Consider the following 12,728-nt stretch of genomic DNA (forward strand, 5'->3'; position numbering starts at 1 on the left):
ATATATTAATATATGACAAATAAGGCACACAAGTAAAAGAGGGTGATTCAATAAATTATTTTGAGAAAAGTAGCAATTTGGAATGAAATGAATTTAGATGTTCATCTCACAGTACATATCAAAATAAATTCCCCTGAATTAAATATAAATACAGAAGTCAAATTATAGAAAGCTGGAAGAAAACGGAAAGTTTAACAAATCTCTGGAGGAAAAAATGGGCATTCTAAGTTAGATAGAAGTGGTAAAATAAGTAAATAAATATGACAAGCTTAAAAAACAAAAACAACCACAAAAACAACTTTTGTGTGTAACAAGTATCAATCTATGCCAGGACGACCGAATGTCACATATGTCACATAAATGGTAAGAACTTCAGGACACTGACCCTGAAGGGTATACGTTCCCAGGAAGAGTTAATGTGGTCATATTCTTCTCCAAAATTCCCCTAATTCACCCTGCCCAAATTATTGTGCTTAGGTGTTCCTCCACCTTGAATACCATCATTTGGAGAGTCATTTATGTTTTGAGACAATAAACACGTTTTGAAGGATAATGGAGATACTAATCACTCACAAATTGACACATATTAACTTAATCAGCCCAGCTCCTACCTCTAGCTGAGAAAAATCTATGCTATTATAAAGAGAATTGTGACAGGTGGGGGGGAAAGGTAAGTAATTTGGGAGTTTTAAACACTTTGTATTATTAAAAAAAAAATGAAAACCACTTTATTGCATTTTCTTAACCCCAAAGTAATAGAAACATATAGTCAAATTTTAAATACAGAATATAGAAATAAATAGTCACCAAAGTATCTCAACATTTGTGACTTTTCTTTCAGACATCTCCTTTGCATACATGCATATGTTTGCATAAATACACACCTAATTTTAGCAAAATCCAATAGCTTTTTACAGAATGTTTTATAACAAGCTTCTAAAATGTCATGACTAATTTTCTAAGTAGGTTGTTAGCATTACGTTTAATGAGTACATACCATCCATGATTTGGACACATCATAATTTATTTAACAAATCTCCCATTGACGGACACCTAGGTTGTTTGCAGCTTTTCACCATAGTGATCAAGACATCAAGGCTGGGGGCACCTGGGTGGCTCAGTCGGTTTAGTATTTGACTTCTGCTCAGGTCATGATCTCGTGCTCTGCAAGTTCGAAACCCCTCATCAGGCTCTGTGCTGACAGCTCAGAGCCTGGAGCCTGCTTCGGATTCTGTGTCTCCCTCTCTCTCTCTCCCCTCCCTTGCTTGCAATTTGTCTCTCTCTCGCTCTCAAAAATAAATAAACATTAAAAAAAAAAGACATCAAAACTAGAGTATAGCAGGCTTGTTCAGTTTGGGTTGTTGCCTAGTAGTAAAGAGAGCAGTTTAGAGTTTGGTAATACCAACTGTGCTCCTTAAATCCAGCCAACCTACTTGGAATGGAGCTTCCCCTTTGTTCCTACCTCACTTAGAAACAGTTCTCTTTCCTGCCTACCCAGCCTGGACTCCAGGGTCAACCTCCTCTTACCTCTTTGAGATCTATCACTGTGCCATTCCCAACCTCTTGGATCGATCTGAACATTGGCTTTTCCACCCCTCCTGTGCCACTGAGTACATCAGAAAGAAACAGCATACTTAAATGACTGGCAGCTTTATTTATGATTTCAACCCAGGTTCTTAGTGTTCTTTGGAAATCCTTTATTTCATTTTTGCTAGGTTCCATGTTTTTTTCCTGCAGGGGATATGTCAAACTTCTAATATTCTTTAGCTTCAACTCCATCTCCATTCTGTATGATCTCTATTAGTGCTTCTTTAATTTTAGTATGCACTTCTTTAATTTTAGTATGCCACTGTCACCTGTGGCTTTTTAATAATGCACATTCAGGGGCTCTGCCTTCTAATATTCTGATTCACCAACTCTAGGGCAGGCCTGAGGAATCTCCATGTTTTTTTTTTTTATTTTAAGTTTATTTCTTTATTTTGAGAGAGACAGAGATAGCACAAGTGGGGGAGGGACAGAGAGAGGGAGACAGAGAATCCCAAGCAAGCTCCACACTGTCAGCTTGGAGCCCGACGTGGGGCTCGAACTCATGAAACCATGAGATCGTGACCTGAGCTGAAACCAAGAGTCAGATGCTTAACCGACTGAGCCATCCAGGTGCCCCAGGAATCTCCATGTTTAATAAGAGCCCACGTGATTTTATCTTCATCTTACCTTTTCTAGTCCTGACTTCAAAGAGGAAGGGGCTCTATCCCCTTCCAAGGCCAACCATTACCACCTTGCTACAATTTCCACTGCCTCTTTTCTTGTCCGAGATAATGCTTCATCATCTACCACTCTACTAACATTTTCAATCTCTTCTTCACCAGTTCTTCTGCTAGAAAAGGCTCAGTTTTTCTTTTAACGTTTATTTATTTTTGAGAGACGGAAAGAGGCAGAGTATGAGCAGGGGAGGGACAGAGAGAGAGGGAGACACAGAATTGAAAGCAGGCTCCAGACTCCGAGCTGTTAGCACAGAGCCTGACGCGGGGCTCGAACCCATGAACCGCGAGATTATGACCTGAGCCAAAGTCGGCTGCTTAACTGAGCCACCCAGGTGCCCCAAGGCTCAGTTTTTCTAGAGAAAAACCCTTCTTTTAACCCCGAATCCCTTGCTGTTCCTTCATCCCTCAGCACTCCACTAGATTTTCAGTTAAAACAGTCTCTACTGTGGCATCTACTTGTCACCTTCCATTACAGTGTAGACTTGAGCAACACGAGTTTGAATTGCATGGGTTCAGTTAATATGTGGATTTTTTTTGATACAGACAGTACAGTACTGTAAATGTATTTTCTCTTCCTTATGATTTTGTTTTCTCTAGCTTATTTTATTTAGGAATAAAGTCTATAATACATATAACATACAAAGAATGTTGACTTTGTGTATTATTGGTAAGGCTTCTATTCGACAATAGGCTATTAGTAAAGTTTCTGGGGAGTTAAAGTTATATATGAATTTTGACTGTGCGGGGGGTTGGCATGCCTAACCTCTGCATTGTTCAAGTATCAGTTGTATTTCCTTAACCATAGGATTTTGGCTCCCACCTGGAAAGCTACTCTAAATCTGTTCTTTCAAAGTATCTAGTGACCAAAGCCAATCCCAGTGACTTCTCAGTGCTAATTACGTCTGATCTCTCTGCAGTACCTGATATTGCTAAGCCCCTCTTTGAGCTTATTTTCCCCCTAGTTCTCCTTCTACCTCTCTGATATCCTTTTAGGACATCCTTGCTAGTTCCTCTGTCTGCTTCTTTGTATGTTCACATCTCCCAGGGTATTATCTCTGGTCCTCTTGCTTTCTTCCTTTACATTCTCTCCCTGAGTGATCTATCTCTTAGGCTTTAATTCTCAGCTTTAATACAATCTTAAGCCTGTACCCTTCTCTGAAAAGTCTTTCATTTAAAGCTCTAAACCTATAGTGTCAAGCTCCAAGTTCCTTGAACTTGAATGATGAGTTTTGTTTTGGACGTTATTTGCGTAAGAGTTCTTAGCTGCATGACAAAAACTGACTCAAGGTCAGAATCAGGGGAGCTCACGAGGCCCAGGGGACAGGAACCACAACAAATATCCAGCAGTGCGCCAACTACAATGGTTGCTGCTGCTCTGACTATAACCACCAGATGTCTTCCCATCTTTGTACCGCATAGTCAAGATTCAAAGAGGGAGCGTCATTTTGGCTAAGTCCAAATCATGTGGTCAGACTCTGGCAGCACCAGATTTGGCTGAAGAAGGACCTGGTAGTGGAAGGGGACCACAATCTCTCAACTGATACCACATATACTAGGAGACAACACAAAAAGAAATTGGAGAGTTTAATTTTTCTAATGTTTATTTATTTTGAGAGAGAGAGAAAGAGTTTGAGCAGGGGAGGGGCAGAGAGAGAAAGAGGGAGAGAGAGCAGGTTCCCCGCTGTCAGCACAGAGCCCAATGCAGGCCTTGAACTCACAAACTGCTAAATCATGACCTGAGCGGAAACCGAGAGTCGGTCGCTTAACTGACTGAGTCACTCAGGTGCCCCTAGCAACCAGAGAGTTTATAGGGAGGGAAAGGAGTCGACTGCAGATGGCCAAATAATGAAATATACCCACCACAAAATACTATAGTTGATTGGTCCCTAATGACTTGTAAAATAAAGTCTCAACTATCAACAGGAAGTGAAGGGAATGGACCAACAGAGGAGGACTCTCCGTATTCTTTACAACTAACTGCAACCTACTTCCCCAGCCATTCTCCCTATACATTCTCTAACACAGCAAGTATTTTCATACAACTTGCCTTTGTTTCCTGAATATTTTCTCCTTCTAAGGTATCCCTACTTTCCTTCATTTGGCTGAATCTTACTTTTCCTTCAAGGTTCAGCTAAGTATCACCTCCTCTACGAAGCCTTCTCTGATTCCTCTGGGCAGAGTTAATTTATTTTGTTCTCCCTCTACTTAGCACTTTGCTAAAAAACACTCATGTATCTCAATGATTAGGGTTAGCTGCACGCATCTGTTTTCCATTGGATTATTAGTTCCTTGAAGGCAGGGACTGGGTCTTATTCATCTTCATATCTTCAGCGTCTACATCAGTAAGCACATTTTAAGGAAGAATTAGGAAACAGAAGAGGTGAGGTTGCTATAATGATAAGGTCTCTTAGCTTATGGTTTACATTTTTCAGCTGAATTTCTTTTGCTCCATACATTGTACTTGCCTAATCATTTCAAATGAAACAGTCTATAGAGTTCTAGGTCAACTTCACTCTGGGTCAGATAACTTTTCTTATTTCTTATTCTTTAGCTGAAAGAAGGGAAGAGTAATGTTCTCATTGCTCTTCACAACTGAGGTGTCATCAGTACTTTAAGAGATCCAACAAGCAATTCAATTTTGTTTAATTGATAAATGTTTCTTTCAGAAGCACAGACTGAAGTCGTTGCATGCATTTCTCTGTATCTTAGACACTGGGCTTAAAAATAAGAATGCTAAAATATCTCACGCAATAAGTGTGTTGAGATCTTTATGTGACAGACTTCAGAAAAGAGGATATTATCTCTAATAGTGGAAATAAGTGTCTGTGGTTATGAATTAGTTTCTTTATGGTAAAAATGCTTCAATGAGATGTTTGCAAAATAGTATGGCCGGTAAGTTGACAAAGGCACAGAGGGAAATTTAAGTTTTTCTTTCAAGAATATTGATTTTATATTATGAAAATTATCTTAATTGAATAATACATTTTTTTTCCCAAAAATTAATTAAGAGAATGCTTTTGATTATCTAAAAGTTTGGAAAATAAAATACAATCAAAGGCTGAATTTTATAGGGCACTTGGATGGCTCAGTCAGTTACACATCTGACTTTGGCTCAGGTCATGATCTCATGATTTGTGGGTTCGATGTGCATGATTTGTGCATGCATGCTCACATGTGCTTTCTCTCTCTCAAAAATAAACGTTAAGAAAAAGAAGACCAAATTTTAAAGGAAACAGTTATTTAAATTTATCAAGTGGACATTCAGTAGCAACTAAGTATTAAAGTTTCATTTCTAGGGGTACCTGGGTGGCTCAGTCGGTTAAACGGCTGACTCTGGCTCAGGTTATGATCTCACAGTTCGTGAGTTCGAGCCCCACATCGGGCTCTGTGCTGACAGCCTGGAACCTGCTTCGGATTCTGTGTGTGTCTCTCTCTCTGCCCTTCCCCCACTCTTGCTCTGTCTCTCTCTCTCTCTCTCAAAAATAAATAAACATTTAAAAAAAAGTTTCATTTCTAGAAAACTAGTATTTTATACCTAATCTGTCCTTTAGGCAGGCCACAAGACCTTAAAGTGACAGAACTTCTGTCATTTGTAGATAGTCTAATTCCTCTGTTCTAAAATTAATTTACTAAAGAAGGTTGGATTTACATGATGAGTATATGCAGATTCCTGTTAAGAAGCTGTTTAAAAAAGGGGCACCTGGGTAGCTCAGTTGGTTAAAGTGTCTGACTCTTGGTTTCTGCCCAAGTCATGATCTCATGGTTTGTGAGTTTGCACCCCACATCGGACTCCGTGATGTCAGTATGGAGGCTGCTTGGGATTAAATCTCTCTCTCCCTTTTTCTCTGCCCCTAACCCCACTTGTGCTCTCTCTCTCTCTCTCTCTCTCTCTCTCTCTCTCTCTAAACAAAAAAGAAGAAGCAGCTGTTTAAAAAGATTCAAAATCTGAAGATGTTGAATTAATTTCTTTTTTGGTTGATTTGACCATATTCTACAATCAATGGCTTTTCCAATTTCTAAATCCCGATATATGTTTCAAGAAAATGGAAATTTGGGGATATTGGATTGGCCACTTAAACAAGTGGAAAGATTTTAACAAAAGTTGATAGAAAAGTACTCAATGAATAAAGAAGGGGATGTTTCCTTAGCTGTATTTGTTCTAAGAGAAATTAGTAGCTAATGGTAATTAGATATGTAACCTCAGTGATGTGGGAAACTACCCAGCATATCTACATACTCTAAATTTTTTTTTAAATTTTTTTTAACGTTTATTTATTTTTGAGACAGAGAGAGACAGAGCATGAGTGGGGGAGGGGCAGAGAGAGAGGGAGACACAGAATCTGAAGCAGGCTCCAGGCTCCGAGGTGTCAGCACAGAGCCCGACGCGGGGCTCGAACTCACGGACCGTGAGATCATGACCTGAGCTGAAGTCAGACGCTTAACCGACCAAGCCACCCAGGCGCCCCTACATACTCTAAATTTTTAAAAAATATTTATTTATCTTCGAGAGATAGAGGGAGAGACAGAGCATGAGTGCGGGAGGGGCAGAGAGAGAGAGGGAGACATAGCATCTGAAGCAGGCTCCAGACTCCGAGCTGTCAGTGCAGAGCCTGACGTGGGGCCTGAACTCACAAATCGCTAGATCATGACCTGAGCTGAAGTCAGATGCTTAACCAAGTGAGGCACCCAGGCACCCCAGGTCTACAGACTCTAAAGAAGAATTATGCTTTGGGTTTGTATTATATTCCTAAAATATTTTCTGGCATGAAGAATCTGACTTAAAATTACATACATGCACATGATATTCTTTTTTTTTTTTTCAACGATTTTTATTTATTTTTGGGACAGAGAGAGACATAGCATGAACGGGGGAGGGGCAGAGAGAGAAGGAGACACAGAATCGGAAACAGGCTCCAGGCTCTGAGCCATCAGCCCAGAGCCCGACGCGGGGCTCGAACTCACGGACCGCGAGATCGGGACCTGGCTGAAGTCGGACGCTTAACCGACTGCGCCACCCAGGCGCCCCCATGCACATGATATTCTTAATTATCCTTCCAGATGTGATACAGTCACTGTCACTGCAAAGCTTTCTCTGACATGCCAACAGAAAGCTAATCACTCTCTCTTCTCACTTCTCATGTTACATTTACCACTTTTAATCACTTTTTTGTATCTCTTTTCCTCATTAGGTATTGAGCTTATCTTGGGCAGTGAGCAGACTATATTCATTTTGTATTCTCACCACTTGCACTGTGCCTGACTCATAACAGATGCTCAGTAAATGTTAATAATGAGTGAATAAATAAAAAAAATTAATTACATGTATAAATACTGGTACAACAATAGCCAAGAAGAGTGACATGAGGGTGGAGAAAAGAATGAAATCATGCAAAGTCTTGGATGTGTTAATGACAGTGAGTCCAATTCTAAGGATAACAAGAACCTTTGAATGATGGCAGCATGGTGTCTCTATTAAAAGAAGCCAAGGGGCACCTGGGTGGCTCAGTCAGTTGTGTATCTGACTCTTGATTTCAGCTCAGGTCATGATCTCACAGTTCGTGGGTTCGAGCCCCATGTTGGGCTCTGCGCTGACAGTGCAGAGCCTGCTTGGGATTCTCTTTCTCCCCCTCTGTCTCTGTCCCTCCCCCACTCTCTCTCTCTCTCTCTCTCTCTCTCTCTCTCTCTCTCTCTCTCTCAAAATAAATAAATTAGTTAAAAAAAACAAGTGAAAGAAGGCAAGAGTGAATTTGGGGAGTCGAGTTGGACAATTAGTAATCCAGATGAGAAGTGGTAAAGGTTTGGGCTAGGGCAGAGATGGCAGATGGAGAATGACGGATGCATCAGAGAGACATTTAGGAGGCAGAAATGCTGGATATGGTGGAGAGCTGGATGTTGGGGTGGGGTGAATGAAAGAGTGAGTCAAAGATGATTGCACCATTTACCAAAAGAAAGTAGCAGAGCTACAGGTTTTAGGGGGAACACAATTTGAGGCATGTTGAGTCTGGGGTGCTGGTGAGACATCCATGCATCACGATGAGGAAGGGACTATTCCTATCCCCTCCCCTAACACACAAGGCAACCAAGGCTGAGGAGTTGACATAACTTGCTAGCTTGTAGAGCCAGGAGGCAGCCCCAGGCCTGCCTCCAAAGCCCATGCTGTTAACTTCCATGCCATATAGCATAGTGATCCTTGGTTTCGAGAAAGCACCAATACCTATAGCAAGCAGAGGTGCACTGTCGACTTTCTTCCTCAGGAGGCCTAAATGTGTCTCAACTGAAGCAACCATGCTGGAGGGCAAGGCCATTGAACAGCCTCCAAAGCTAGGTGGTGGCATCCTTTCCCACACATGTCTGCCTGAACAGATGGCAGTGAAGCCATAGGCCACTGGAGAAAGACAGGGAACAGAAAAAAAATGGTGGATCCTCAGGGCACCGGTAGAAGTGCAAAGGTCTCGTTCAGGTGAAAGAAAATGTGTAATAAAATTCACCGGTTCAGCTGAACAGGTAATTACAGAGTTAATAAAACAAGAATTCCTGACACAATAGATTCTAACACGGCCATGGGTGTCATAGTCACTAAGTGACTTTTTAGTTTGCTGATCATTGATCCACTAGACACTAACAGCTCCAATCGGATCAATACGGGATAACGTATGAGGAAGACTTTTGCATGTTAAAAATCTACTGGAAATTTTACATGAAAGAGTTCATTATCTGGGTAATGTGACCTGTGTCCAAATGATACATGTGGATCATTCGTTACATTTTTTTAATGGCAAAAAAATGAATTTTTTTCTAAAAGCTTAATTATGTGAGAAATTCCACTGCCGAGAAACTGAAGCCACGTGGGTGTCATGAATGTGTAAACATGTTAATTTGAGAGCCGTGATACCTAGAGAGGTACACTTCATCTTGCTCTCTCAGCTTGCCTTTCCCCAGCAGGGTCACCTCACCCCCTTCTCCCTTCCGAGGGCCAGCCAACGCTCTGTTCTGGAGTCTTCCTCTCTCTGTAGCTTGGGCAGCTCCACTTTTCCTGAATCCCTTCTAGGAGTTTGTCATCCAAGGCCAGTATTTACCTCAGGATGTCTTTTGCTATCTTTATCCCCCTGGAGCCTTGTTGTTATATACAGTCTTAGTAGAAGAAGGTAGATATGAGAATACCATGTGGCAAAGAACTCACATATCTCTTAGTTCTAGAAAGCCATGCCTTAAAGCTGAAGCAATAACAATAGGCTTGTTCACGGAAGCCCGACAAATCAAAAAGGGTTCTGGTAAATGAACGTATTTTATATATTTGGTTCTGAATATTTTATCGAGACATAATTTACATAAAATGCAATTCTAAGTGTACAGTTGGATGACTTTGACAACATATATATAGTTGTACAAGCATTTTAGTAAATCAAAATATCGAATATTTCCATCACTCCAAAAAGTTGCTTCATGCCTTTTTGCAGTCAATATACTCCCTCCATCCCTGGCCCTGGCAACCACTGATCTATTTTTCTATCTATAGATCTGACTTTTTAGCGGTGTTCTATAAATGAAATCATATGATATTTAATCTTTTATGTCTGGCTTCCTTCGATTAGCATAAAACTCTTGAGATTCATCCATGTTATATGTATCAGCAGTTAATTACTTTTTATTGCCAGACAGTCCCTCAGTATATGGATATACCACACGTTATGTGTTTATCAGTTGATGGATGCTTGAGCTGTTCTAGGTTTAGGACTATTGTGAATAAAGCTGCTATAAACACTCAAGGCAGAATCCGTGTTCAGACCTAGGCAGTCCGGATTCACAACCCACGTTTGTAAGTACTCCACTCCACTGTTGCCCAATCAGGAGCCACAAAGCTATTTGCCATCACCACAGCACCCCTTTTCTCCTGTTCTCCTGACTACTCCTGGTTCCTGTAATGCTTTCCAAGTAGCAATTGCCTGGCCCCAAATCAAGCACCACAGAGTTAGGCAAGTGGTCAAAAGCAACATGTCTTCAAATTGTATTTTAAAGAAAGCCTTTGTATTCCCAAACTAATTGAGGAAATTTATTTGTAAGGAAACCCTCTAATTTATATTTTTTTAAAAATGTTTATTTATTTTTGAGAGAGAGAGAGAGAGAGAGAGAGAGAGAGAGAGAGAGACAGAGCTCAAGCAGGGGAGGGCAGAGAGAGAGACAAAGAATCCAAAGCAGGCTCCAGGCTCTGAGCTGTTAGCACAAAGCCGGACACAAGGCTCAAACTCATGAGCCGTGAGATCATGACCTGAGCCAAAGTCAGACGCTTAACTGACTGAGCAACCCAGCACCCCCTGACTTAGATATCTTTAACGGGAGGGTTTAGAAAATAAATTAACATTGTGGCCACCATCTGGTGGTCCATGGCTTAAGTTCTAACATGGCACTTAAAACTTCTCTTACCCAGAAGCGTTGATCTAGCATAACTTATTATCTTTGGAACAACATAAATTCATTATATAAGCAGTGGAAAAACATCTGCCAATGGTGCGACCTTACACCCATATTGTTTAGAAAAACAAAAACCAAAAATAGACTTATAAGAGAAATATTAGTATCGAAAAGTCCATGGACAAGAAAGACAACTTTAACATTTTTTCTAGTTTACTATTGTAGGCATGTATTTTTAGTACTATAACAATAAAGAAAACCTGAATAATAACAGCTAAAAGTAATTAAGAATATAGATTGTAGAATTAAAAAAATTACAATCAAGCATATACTTGATTCTTGGTGCACCGAAGGATAAGAATGACAAAGAAAACTGAAATCAAAAGATAATACAAGTTTAGGGGTACCTGGCTGGCTCAGTTGGAAGAGCATGCGACTCTCGATCTCAGGGTCATGCGTTCAAGCCCCATGTTGGGTGTAGAGATTACATACATACATACATACATAAGTAAATAAATAAGATACAAGTTTGTCTCAGCTAACAATGTCACTTAGAAAATTCTTCTGTTTGCCCAAAGTTGAACTGTGCATAATTGTTCTTACGTCTTTCTTTTTTATTTTATTAGATTAAAAAATTATTATAAAAATTTCAAACATGTACTAATATACAGACTATAATAAACTTCCTTGACTTATCACCCCACTTCAACAATTATCAACTCTTGGTCAATCCTATGTCTTCTATCTCCCATTCACTCCTCACCTCCACCCAAATTAATGCCTTTTTTTTTTAACTTTTTAACTTTGAAATAACTTTATATTTTCAGAAAAGTTGCTAAAATAGTACAGTTCCCATATATCCTTCATCAGCAACCTCTGATGCTAACATATTACAAAACCACAGTATGACAGCTTAGCTGCCCAAACCAAGAAACTATTCTTATTTTTCTGCAAGAAAAACTGCACAGTTTTTGTACTCCTCTGCTGAGTGCAAATTCATCCATTTGAGGGAACATTAACCACAAAACACCATCCATCCATCATTAGCAGTTTTGTAATTCCTTAAAATTATTTTCTTAATTTAGATTAAAAAAAGCAAGTATTTTAAGATCTTTGAAATAGCCATATACTAATGACATTTTTACTTAACAAGATGTTTGGTAAAGTCAAGCTCCTATTTTAGGGACAGAATATGATCCAAACACAGAAGTACCATAGAGTTTTGGCTCAGACACATTGGCTGTTTCTAAAATATAGATAATTAATGTCAAGAGATTCCTGCTCTGATTCCACCATTAGTATGTTCAAGAGTAGGGGCGCCTACGTGGTTCAGTTAGTTAAGCATCCAGCTCTTGATTTTGGCTCAGGTCATAATCTCTAGCTTCATGAGATCAAGCCCCATATTGGGCTCTGCAGTGACAGTGTGGAGCCTGCTTGGGGTTCTCGCTCTCTCCCTCTGTCTCTCTCTGCTCCTCTCCCACTCATGCTCTCTCTCTCTCTCTCTCTCTCTCTCTCTCTCTCTCTCTCAAAAAAAAAAAAAAAAAAAAGAGGGGCGCCTGGGTGGCTCAGTCGGTTAAGCGTCCGACTTCAGCTCAGGTCACGATCTCGCGGTCCGTGAGTTCGAGCCCCACGTCAGGCTCTGGGCTGATGGCTCAGAGCCTGGAGCCTGTTTCCGATTCTGTGTCTCCCTCTCTCTCTGCCCCTCCCCCGTTCATGCTCTGTCTCTCTCTGTCTCAAAAATAAATAAACGTTAAAGAAAAAAATTAAAAAAAAAAAAGATGTTCAAGGGTAAATGAAGTTCTCCCTGCCTCTCAGAATTCCATATTACTAATTATGAAATATAATAAGTTATCTAAGCCATCAAATATTTGGGATCCTAGGACCGAGGACTTTGCAGGGAGAAAGCTTTTCTTAACTCCCCTAGGCAGAGTGAGTGAGACCGCACTTAACTCCTTAAGAGCAAGCAGGGTTGTGATTCTGTTCCTATTTGTATCCCCAGTAAGTAAGTGAACTACAGCAAGTAACATGGCCTAGGCCATTTTGGCGCTTACAGTT

At 40.3% G+C, this 12,728-nt stretch overlaps 1 protein-coding gene and 1 non-coding gene across 4 annotated transcripts in view; one reads left to right on the top strand and one right to left on the bottom strand.

Moving 5' to 3' along the window:
- Positions 1 to 12,728, bottom strand: part of SKAP1 (src kinase associated phosphoprotein 1) — a 281,157-nt gene that overhangs the window by 126,494 nt on the left and 141,935 nt on the right. The gene's annotated exons all lie outside the window — the stretch shown is intronic.
- On the top strand, positions 11,079 to 11,151 carry TRNAE-CUC (transfer RNA glutamic acid (anticodon CUC)). The gene has a single exon. It is a non-coding gene; the product is annotated as a tRNA-Glu (tRNA).

This window comes from Neofelis nebulosa, chromosome 16 (assembly GCF_028018385.1).
Source record: "Neofelis nebulosa isolate mNeoNeb1 chromosome 16, mNeoNeb1.pri, whole genome shotgun sequence".
NCBI lineage: Eukaryota > Metazoa > Chordata > Mammalia > Carnivora > Felidae > Neofelis > Neofelis nebulosa.